Source organism: Meleagris gallopavo, chromosome 2 (assembly GCF_000146605.3).
Source record: "Meleagris gallopavo isolate NT-WF06-2002-E0010 breed Aviagen turkey brand Nicholas breeding stock chromosome 2, Turkey_5.1, whole genome shotgun sequence".
Lineage (NCBI taxonomy): Eukaryota > Metazoa > Chordata > Aves > Galliformes > Phasianidae > Meleagris > Meleagris gallopavo.
In genome coordinates this window covers 95,230,412-95,240,704 of record NC_015012.2, presented here as the reverse complement: position 1 = coordinate 95,240,704, position 10,293 = coordinate 95,230,412, and positions in this window count along the sequence as shown.

The window sequence follows — 10,293 nt, the reverse complement described above, 5'->3', positions numbered from 1 at the left end:
TAAATATTACTTTTTTTTTTTCCCCCAGAGCTGTGTTAAATTCATTTGATTTGCTTATACTCCTATTTAAATTTTTTTATTCCATCTCAGCAAAAGCAAATAGTAGGCATGCAGTGTTTCATTTTATATTCAAATAATAACTCTTCCAACTGTCCTTCTGAGGAATGTGAATAAAGCTGCCACTCAGTAATTGCATACTTGCCATGCTTAACTTTGTCTTCTACTAAATTACACTGCTTACCTATAGGCCATTACCCTCGTAAACAGAGTTAAGATCCCTGTTGCTATATTTTCCACTGAAATCTCAAAAAAGCCCTCGCTCTTTGTAAGGCTGCACTGCCAGCAGAGATGAACGCCATTTTAGATGTCTGGAGAAGGAGGAGGTGTGGTAATAGGAAATGGCAGGGCTTGCTGCTGGGTTAGGCTGTCATTAGAACAATTAGTTGTATCATTAGCAGGTCCCCAGCCCTGCAGATACAGACATGAAGAAAAGCTCTGCTGAATCCACGTTAGAACCAAAAAGACTGGCCGGGTGTAAAATTCAAATTGTAAGAAAGACAGTGTGACTTCACCACTCATGTTTACAATTTGCATTAACAGAGATCTCCACAGCATATAAGCAGTGGTGTTTTTAAAATAAATAAATACTTTAAAAGCTTATTTTTTAAAATATTGAAATATATATTAAAAAAAATTAAATCCTCAAAGCAGTTTACCCATCTTTATGAAATTAAAATGAGTTCTTTACAGGCAAGTGAACAATTTATAGTGTACATGAGGAGGTCACCACACAGCATTTCTGGTACCAGGAGATGACAGACATGATAATGTCTGATGACAGACATTCTAATAATTAGCTTTTTCTGTGTCTTTGCAAAACCATCTTTGTAGATGCATAGCATCTTTTCCTTTCTCTTCTCCTTTTTCCCTCATTAACATTTCAATCAACTGTACTTTTCATTGGAAACCAAACTGAGAATGTGGGGAATTAATATTTTTAATGTGCTTTTAATAGGGAAAAAAAATGCATTCTGGATGTCTGTGAGCTGTCTATTGCTTTTTGTTGTTATTCCTATAATTGAAGTTGCACAGTGTGGTACAGAGATGTATGATTTTCTTCCTCTGAAGGGACTATGATTTTGTATTGAGCCTAAGGTACTCTTTAAAAGATCAACAGTGAACAGTACTGAGAGTTCAAACAGAAGAGACGTGCAGACTTTTCTGTGGAAAGACGAAGAAATTATGAACCCACTGATCAGGAATCTGAAGATTTATGTGCAGCATTTAGATATATTTAAAGAGAGAAGTCTGCTTATCACACATGATAATTTTGATCCTTTTTTTTTTTTCTTTCTCACATAAGTTGTGTTCTTAGACTGAGCCCTGGCAAAGAACTTCTCTAACACAAAGATTTTGGAACGTGGTTTTCTGACATGGCTAAGAGGATCATGGTGCCACGCAGTGTGCATGCATCCTTTCAACTTGCCTGCCACCTTTCAACACTGAGGACATCTTGGTGTGCCAGGGCATAGATTTCTGGCACTCATTCACCAGAGGGTTACAGTGCTAGTAACTTAGAGCCAGGAACCAAAATGTCAAGTCCAAGTGAAGTTTCCATTTTGGCAGATTTCATAAGTAGTGGGTCTGTTACGCTTTTTTTTTCTCCTTCTCCAAATCACTTATGTTAAAATGAGTGAGATGAAGATGAGCTCAGTCTTGGTGGGAGTAAGTCAGTATTAATCAATCAATAAATATGTGTAAATATATATTGTCATATAAGAAGTTATTTTGATTTATTTTTTTCCACAGGTTGTAAGGTAATTTGTTCAGCTAAACAGGGATCTTGGCAAGATAGGTCAAGGTGAATTTCCTGGTAGGACAAACAGTCCTGGAATTTTTATTGAAACAAATCTTCCAGAAAAAAAAAAAAGAAAGAAAAGAAAAAAAATTATGGTTCTTTCATATTCACTTAGACAGTTGAAATAAAATGTGGAAGATATTAGGCCACATATATTAGGTGTCAGTCAGCCATCTATTAACTTATTTCTCTACCAAGACAAATGAAATCATTCTAGAAAGAAAAAAATTGTATTATTTTAAGTAAGTCAGTAATTTAAATCTACTTTACACAAAGTAAAACAAAAAAACATGATCAAAGATTGCATTTAATATAGTGACATTAATATATTTGGCATAGCATGCAGAAACTGTGAAAGAGCTTTTGTTACTTAAACAACTATAGGATCACTAATTTTAAAATGGCATTAAGAAATTGATGGAATTCCTTATCTTTATTAAAAGATGGCTAACTGAAAGGGTTAAGGATACAGAAGGAGCATCAAAATGCTAAATACAAAACAAACAACAAAAAAAAACAACCAACCAACCAAACAAAAACTTGTGTCTCTCTCCCTGTTTGACTCTTCCAGAATAACTACACAAAGAATCTGAGGACTGGTAAACAAAACAAAGTACAGGGTCCTTAAGGAGCATGTGGAATTCATTGCCACGAGAGGCAGTAAAGTGGTTGTAAGGTGGTTGTGTTTAAAAGAGGATTATTTTACAAGCAATAACACTGAGCTAAATTGCATGGAGCAATGGAGCAACATTCTTCACAAGACCCCTGAGGCTGGCTCAGCATTTTCAGCTATGGCAGGAGAGCATTTCATGCCAGCAGAGAGGAGCCAAAGTGTACAGAGAGATGACACAACAAAAGCTAACCAAATGACTAGGAAAAGCCAAGAAATGTGGAGAAGTTGGAAGACACTGTAATAAAACTACAGCTTGTCCAAGTTCGTCTGGGCTTCCGTCCGTGTGCATCTCTTCTCCCCATGTTTTATTTTTAACTGACTCAGAGCTTCAAAGGCACTCGGCCAATGGGAAATTAAGCCCAGGAGCAAAGGTGGAAGCTAGGCTGGCTGCATCTGGCCATAGTGACTCTGCTTCAGACAGGGAATATTTTACTGACGCATTATGATATTTTACAAATATTTGCTATCGTTTCTTCTTTGAATTGACTGACTTTCTGAAAAGAAAAAGAAAAAAAAAGAATTGAGTATGACCACGTGGGGAACAGGGAGCAGGAGAACAGCCTGGAGCAGGCATGTATGGGGGAGGAGGAAATGATGTAAACAGTAAGAGAGCATCTGAAACAGTAGAGCCCACTGGTAAAAGCCTGTTTCAGAAAACAGCTTTCCCTCACTAGTGCTCTCTCCTCTGCAAAATATTTGCCTGCACTTTTCTCAGCAGATTGCTACTTCTTTTTGCCTTCCACCTCCTCTCTCTTTCTGAGAGGGAAGACCACAGGAGGACCTTTCAGGAGGCAGGACCACAGAGAGTCAGATAAAACATATGAAGTGTAGGGTGCTGTGGGTGAGTCTGATACTTATTAAATGATAAGCAGGCTTTCCATTGTGTTCAATTACCAAAACAACTGCAGTGATTGTGACTGCAAGCAATCACGATTCCCCAAGCAAAATAATTATGAATTACTGGCTGAAGAATTGCAGCATTTTCCATGTGGTGTATTTTAGCACAAGGTTAAGGACAAAACCTAATAACCAAACATGCTAAATAGGAATATGCTAAATGGCTTTCCTTATGAAAAGTAGTGTTACAAACCCTTACCTTGCTGATATGTCAACCTAGGGAAATAAAACTTTAAAATGAAGAACTGCTTTGTCAGTTACCTAAATCAAAACACCATTTCTAACACTCTTCCATATCAAGATGCACTCAGGTATCATTATTAAAAATATGACAGTAAGATGATATTATATATGTTATCAGTTAAGCACCTATTTATTGAAAGTATTCGTGGAATCAGCCTAAAAGTAAATTCTATTTGAAAGAAAAGTTTTACATTCTCATATTCCTTATAAGGAACTTGGGAGACAGCAGGTTAAAAATTCATATGGAGAAAACTGTATACGCCTTATTCCTACTTACAAAAAACTGGAGCTATTTTAATTTTTTGGCATATGGAGTTATTGTAGCTCACTGAAGAAAAAAAAAACAAAACACACACTTAGCCCTGTGTTATACATCCGATCTCTTTTCCTATTACATAATGCAGGGAAATATACATGTACAGAACAGATATTTTAAATACAAAATTTAGCAAGAATTGTTGTAGCTTATGTGGAAATTCAGAGTTTAAGAAGTTTTAGATTTCAAAGTTTCATGACTGATAGAAATGTTCAATTTATTGTGAGTTGTCTGCAACTGGGAGGGTCTGCAGGAACTGGAAGAGACAGAAAATATGAAAATGCAGACTCACAATGTAAAAATACAGGCAAACTCCTTGTGATCTTCCTGATGTGTGAGGCTAATAACAGCAGCTTCCCTCCACTCTTTTCCTGTCCTTAACGAAGAACAGATCCAGATGTTGCAAGAACGTCACTGCAGGGAAGCAGGAAAAGGAAGGGTGAGTGTTGTCGAAGAAAACGTTTGGGATAAGAGTACGCTGGGTCAAATTACTGAGCTATGCAGTGGAGTTGGGAAGCCAAACTCAGGTAGATGAGTGACACTTTGTTCTTGGACCTCTCCTATCATTTCAGTGTGCTTCCTTGAAGCTGCCAAGCTTACTCTTAACATGAACTATTTTTGAAGAGTTTTACTTTGTGAGGATAATGGCTCGTGTCCCAACTCAGCCTTAGGCAAGCTGCAGATCACTTTCAGTGTTAAATAAGAAGTCAAAGACAAGTTCAGGGAGGGCCTTGCTTGGGTGGGCATGTGAGATATGGCCCTTTCATAGAAGCCAGCCTTTGCTTACTTCAATTCAGAGAACACAGTCTAACATCCAGTAACTTCATGAGGCTGACTCCTGTATGTTTGCCTCGCTGCCAGTATTTTTTGATTTATTTGGAAGTTACTCAAGAGTGGACATGACTTGCATTATGTGGTCTCTCTTAGTGGGCTGGTGACATCTGGCATTAAACACTGAGAACACTAACTCATATCAGGCTTATTTCCAGATGCTGTGAAATATAGTATTCTTACATGCATATATAAAGAGCCCATAAATGCAAATGTATCTTTCCCTTTTCATCCAGACACTCGGTATTTACTGTCTCCATATAAGATGGAAAACCTATTTTCATGGCATCTTTACCACTCCTGCTGGTTTTGGTCTATAATAGTGTAAGATATCGCTGAGTCAGTGGGGCCCCACCAGGCCTCGTTGCTGTTGCTGGTCCATACATGCCATTGCTATTTTCCCTTCTCTACAAATCTTAAGCTCTACTGCAATCTAAATACAGACAGTAAAATGAAAATCCTCTTTACTCAAGAGTTGATATTATGACACTTTTCATTGTCCCAAGATGTTTCATGGCAGAGGTGAATATCTTAACACATTTAGGGGGTGCTAACATATGGCAGATTGCACTGTGTTGGGATCAGTGCCCTTGACATCATTTAAGTGTTCACAAAAGCAGACAGGATCTGGAACCTTCTATCATCCTTCATCTTGAGATTTTTCTCTATGACTTCTTCAAATCTGTGAGTACCTTCTGTGGTCCAGAAGATGGATTGTTTGCTAAATCCTATGATCCTCTGTCAGTCCTCACTTCATAAATATAACCTCTTAGCTCTACCATGACACAAATTTGGATATGGTTGTTTCAGGCCCTCAATCTATTCATTTGTGAGCTAGCTGTAAGCTGTTTTTCAAGATATTTTCTCTTTTTACACGATCCATTCTCTCTACTGATAACAGCATCTCTTTTCTTGGTTGGCCCTTGGCTCATGTCAGTAGGTTTTTTTAGAAGTCATATACACTAGGAGATGAACAAGTAAAGACAAATCAATGCATGAAAATTAAAAACACAACAGCAGTTGTAGAGCAACACATATCATCCTCTCTTGCATAAGACACATTGGCTTCAGTTCTTTCTAGTCTAGTGGAAAGTATTTTTATTTTAACCACAACAGCCCAGTGGGTGAATTCTGTGCAGAGGAGTAAGAAAATGTTTTTCTCAAATGACATCAGCATTCGCTATTTGAAGTTATCATCTTTCACTCTTCTCATACCACACTGAGTCATGAAAGTTTTTCAGAGAAATGCTGTAGCTGGCAGCAGTTAAGATCAATGCCACAAGTCTAAGTACAGATTTTTTATGATGTTTGATTTCTTCTATCCCCAAAGTGTATTCTTGTTTGTTTTTCCTTCCTGAACATTTTCTTCTGTTTATCCTTTTTCCACTTGTGCATTTTCTTCTTTCATCTTCACTCACTAAAAAGGTGTGCATTTGTTTTGCTTTCTTTTTTTTCTCTTTTTTTCTACCTTGTTTCTTTCTATCTTTCTTTCTTTCTTTCTTTCTTTCTTTCTCTTTTTCTTGTCTTGTATTTTTTGGATATTACATTTATTTTTATTTTTATTTTTGTATTTTGATTTTTCTTGACTACTTTCCTTCTCTTTGATCATATTCTTTTCTTTTTTTTATTTTTTTATTAAGCATAATCTTGCTGTTTTTTTCTATAAACAGTACACACCTCAGAAACCTACCTTGGAGAGCAGGCCTTACTTTAATGATTTAAAATTTATACAAATCACCGGCTTTGATTTAATTTTACTTTGTTTGCTTTCAGGGGAGGTAAATGTTAGTAAAACTTGTTTGTCTTTTATACTGAGCTTCCTCATTTAACAACAAAGAAGACAGTACTTCATGGGAGCAGCTCAATGCCTTTTTTATGACACTTCCCAAGAACAACTGAAATGCATGGGTTGCATTAAAATATAATACTACTTTGAAACCCACATAACTACAAGTCTGAACTCACCTCCTATGATAGGAAACATAAAATTTCTTTCTTTTTTTTGTGGTGGTTTTCTAATATATATCCAGTTTGAAGTTAACAAGTCAAGCCATTTGCTTTGGGTAGATTTTCATGTAAGGTTAAAAAACTATTGCTGCCATTGTAACTTGTTTGCATTGATAAATACTCACAGAGCTGAAATATGATGCATTCATAGAGTTTCCGAATCAAGAAAACATTCTCATTTTAGAAAACTTATTGATTTAATGGATGCTTGTAAAAAGAGACACGTACTTATTAATTATCTAAACTTATAAAAAAGGAATGACTGAATTTGATATTTCAGGTAAAACTGACTTGCAGAAGATGAGATCTGTGACTTGAATAGGTCACTGAATACTGTCCAGAAGAAGGGTGTTTCTATTCTACGATTAACAAAAGGATGATGTCTACTCTTAACTGGTCCCTATACTTGTTCATCACTTTCTTTATATTGTTTTGACTTCTAGACCTTGGTGTCCTACTGATTTGATCTGAATCAAACTCTCTATGGCTGCATTTAGTTTATTTGCATTTTCAGTTGCACGATTAAAAACAATATTGATCTTGATGTAGTTGCAAACAATGTAGTTGGAACAATGAGAATCTTACAGTTATAATTAGTCACAAAATGTCTCATAAAATATATTTTTAAATATTATAACGTGATACTTTATCTTCTAGTTAAGCTCTACAGTCTTATGACAGGTTTAGATTAATTATAGTTATTAATTAGAAGGAATACTGTTATATTATTCAGGACAAAACCTTATCAGTTTTTATAGATAATGTCAACAAGCACCACATGTTTGGCTTTGTGTTGGATATGGCTGAGATTTTTGCAAACAAAAAATCTTTTATATCTCTTATGTTAAGCAAGTGATGTGTTAGGTCTTTATTATTTGGTCATTATTGGTTTGAGAGTCATTATTTAGAAATTGCCTTTCTACTTCTTAATTATCCAGTGCAAGTTGGTGTTTGTGTTTCTACCTGAGTACATTTGGCTACACCCCTTCTTGAAGGCTACAACACCTCAAGGGAAAGTATCAGTGGTAACCATACTTTTGCTTAGACTTCTACTTGTTCCAGGAGTCTAAGAAAATGTTTATCAGCAGCAGCTGAAATAGTCTTTGCTCTTGATTTCTTGGACAAATTTCTGCATTCACAAATGGCAATCTCATGGAAGCAGTTATCACAAAGTACTCCATGGTGTTCCACAAAAAGCCAGGCATAGAATGGAGTTAAGAAAACATGCAATAAAATGTGTAACAATAAAACATTTCATGAGCACATTAAGAGCAAGTGGAAAATGAAGAAAACAATGGGTTTGCTATTAAAGAAGGGAAAGAATGATAGCCTTGGAGACAAAAATATTTCATGTTTTGCTTTGGCCATATAATCCTCATTTGCACTCAGAGGGTAAAAATTCAAGCCTGAAAAAAACAGAAAATAAATGGAGGAGTCCTTGGATAAGTTTGTTGCTGATAAAATCAGAAGGGATTTCTTTAGACCATTTTATACAACACAGTCTAGGTTGCAGTGAACTGAAAGGGAGAAAACTGCTGAAATTTATCTTATCTAGTCTTAGATGTCTGCAGAATAGGTATCTATATTTGAATGAATTATCAGGAGAAAGAAGTTTCCACCTTGGTGATGATATTTAATTGACTTGTTTTAGGTACTGTCTTAAGGATGTCATGAATTGTGCCTGAACTCTGTTCCCCATATAGTAGGCCATTAGTTAGGCATACACCTACATATAATTACAAATTAGAAATGGTCTCACAAGGCTTGGTTTGGCAGCCTATATCCAGGTCCCTAGTGCATATTTGATGATTGAGAGAATCTGAAGCATTCACATGCCTTGCCCAAGATGATAAAGAACAGATATTTATTGTTCCACTCCATGTCCTACTGAAGATTCAGTGATATCTTGTGAAATCACCAGTGACACCAAATGTCTATATTTATACAACTGGACAACCATAGTACTTATCTTCTATAAGCGGTCATAGGATATTAAGGAGTAAATTTTACTTCTGAAAAAATACAAGGACAAATAATTAAGCCATCTACTTGGATGCACTTGGAAGGTGGCAAATACTAATAATGTATGTAATGTGGTTTTCAATTGCAGATAAAGACACCTTTAGTAAAGCATCTATATACAGGTATCTTCTATCAGCTAGTGCCCAAGCTCATGCTACACACAATGGAATTTTAACCAATGCAATCGTGGTGTAAACTTGTCTAAATGTAAATACATTTTTTAAGGTCTAGGCTTTCTGTGCTTCAAACATGAAATGACTCCATGACATATCTGGCTGGATGCCCATTGAATTTAGTGATAATTTAGAAGAGATTTATGTGTAGTAACTAAAATTGAGATACCTTTAATGTTCTTAGATTATTTTCAAGCTCATCTATTATATTAAATACAGTTAATGTTTATGTTAATAAGCCTTCTGAATTAAAGGATGGATAATTTGAGGAGAATGTGTTATGACTTATTATGAAAAAAAAACAAAACACAACAAAATGTTGTGTAAACTTCTTGTAAACTTGGGAAACATCAGCTCGATGAAACTACTCTGAAGTAGATGCACAATTGCTTGAAAAGCAGTCCTTTAATTCTAATTACTACTGGTATATCAATAAACTGCAAGGATATATCAAGAAGACTTCAGTAAAGATATGTCCTATGACTGGTAAATTGTTTAGTAACTTCATTAGTAACAGGGATGAAGGAATCTAGAGAGAAGGATTATTAGATTGTAAGGGTGACCAAACCCAGAGGAGATTGGTGTTAGAGTTCAATCTGATACCTATAAACCAGAGAGTAAGACTGGTACAAAAGTTGTTGAAGACAAGTGAAAAATAGTTTATCAAAGTCAAGGATCAACTAGATGAAGATGAGATAGGGAATAACCAGCTGGAGAGCAGTTCTTCAGGAAAATATGCAATGGCTTCAGTGAATAGCCATTCACTGAACTTTAACCAGCAGTATCACACAGTCGTGAAAAACACAGTAGAACAAAACAGATCTGAACCCCAGCAGGTATCTTCTAGCACGTATAGAGGACTGCAATGTGTAAAACAGAGGAGATAATCCTACCATTAGGTTCAGCACTTAAATGACTTCCAGGCTGAGATATCAAACAGGGTAACATTGCACTGCATGGGTATGAGAAGTTGTCAGTATTGGGCATACATGACAGAGACATTCAAGCACCTCCAGACTACAGCATTCATCCCACAGGACAGAGAAAGTACTGTGAAGCCTTTGAGACTATGGAAATTAGTGGATGCTTAAAACCTACCCATCCCATCATTTATAGTTAGAGGGCCCATGAGATAAATAAAGCCTTAAGAAGTATTATTCTGCCCTTACTGAGTTATCTGGAATGGCTGCAAGTGGCTTTGCCTTTGTCTGGGACCTATTTGTTGCTTTAGATGCTGAGGGTTTTCCTCTTGTTGCTGGTGGTTTTTTTTGTG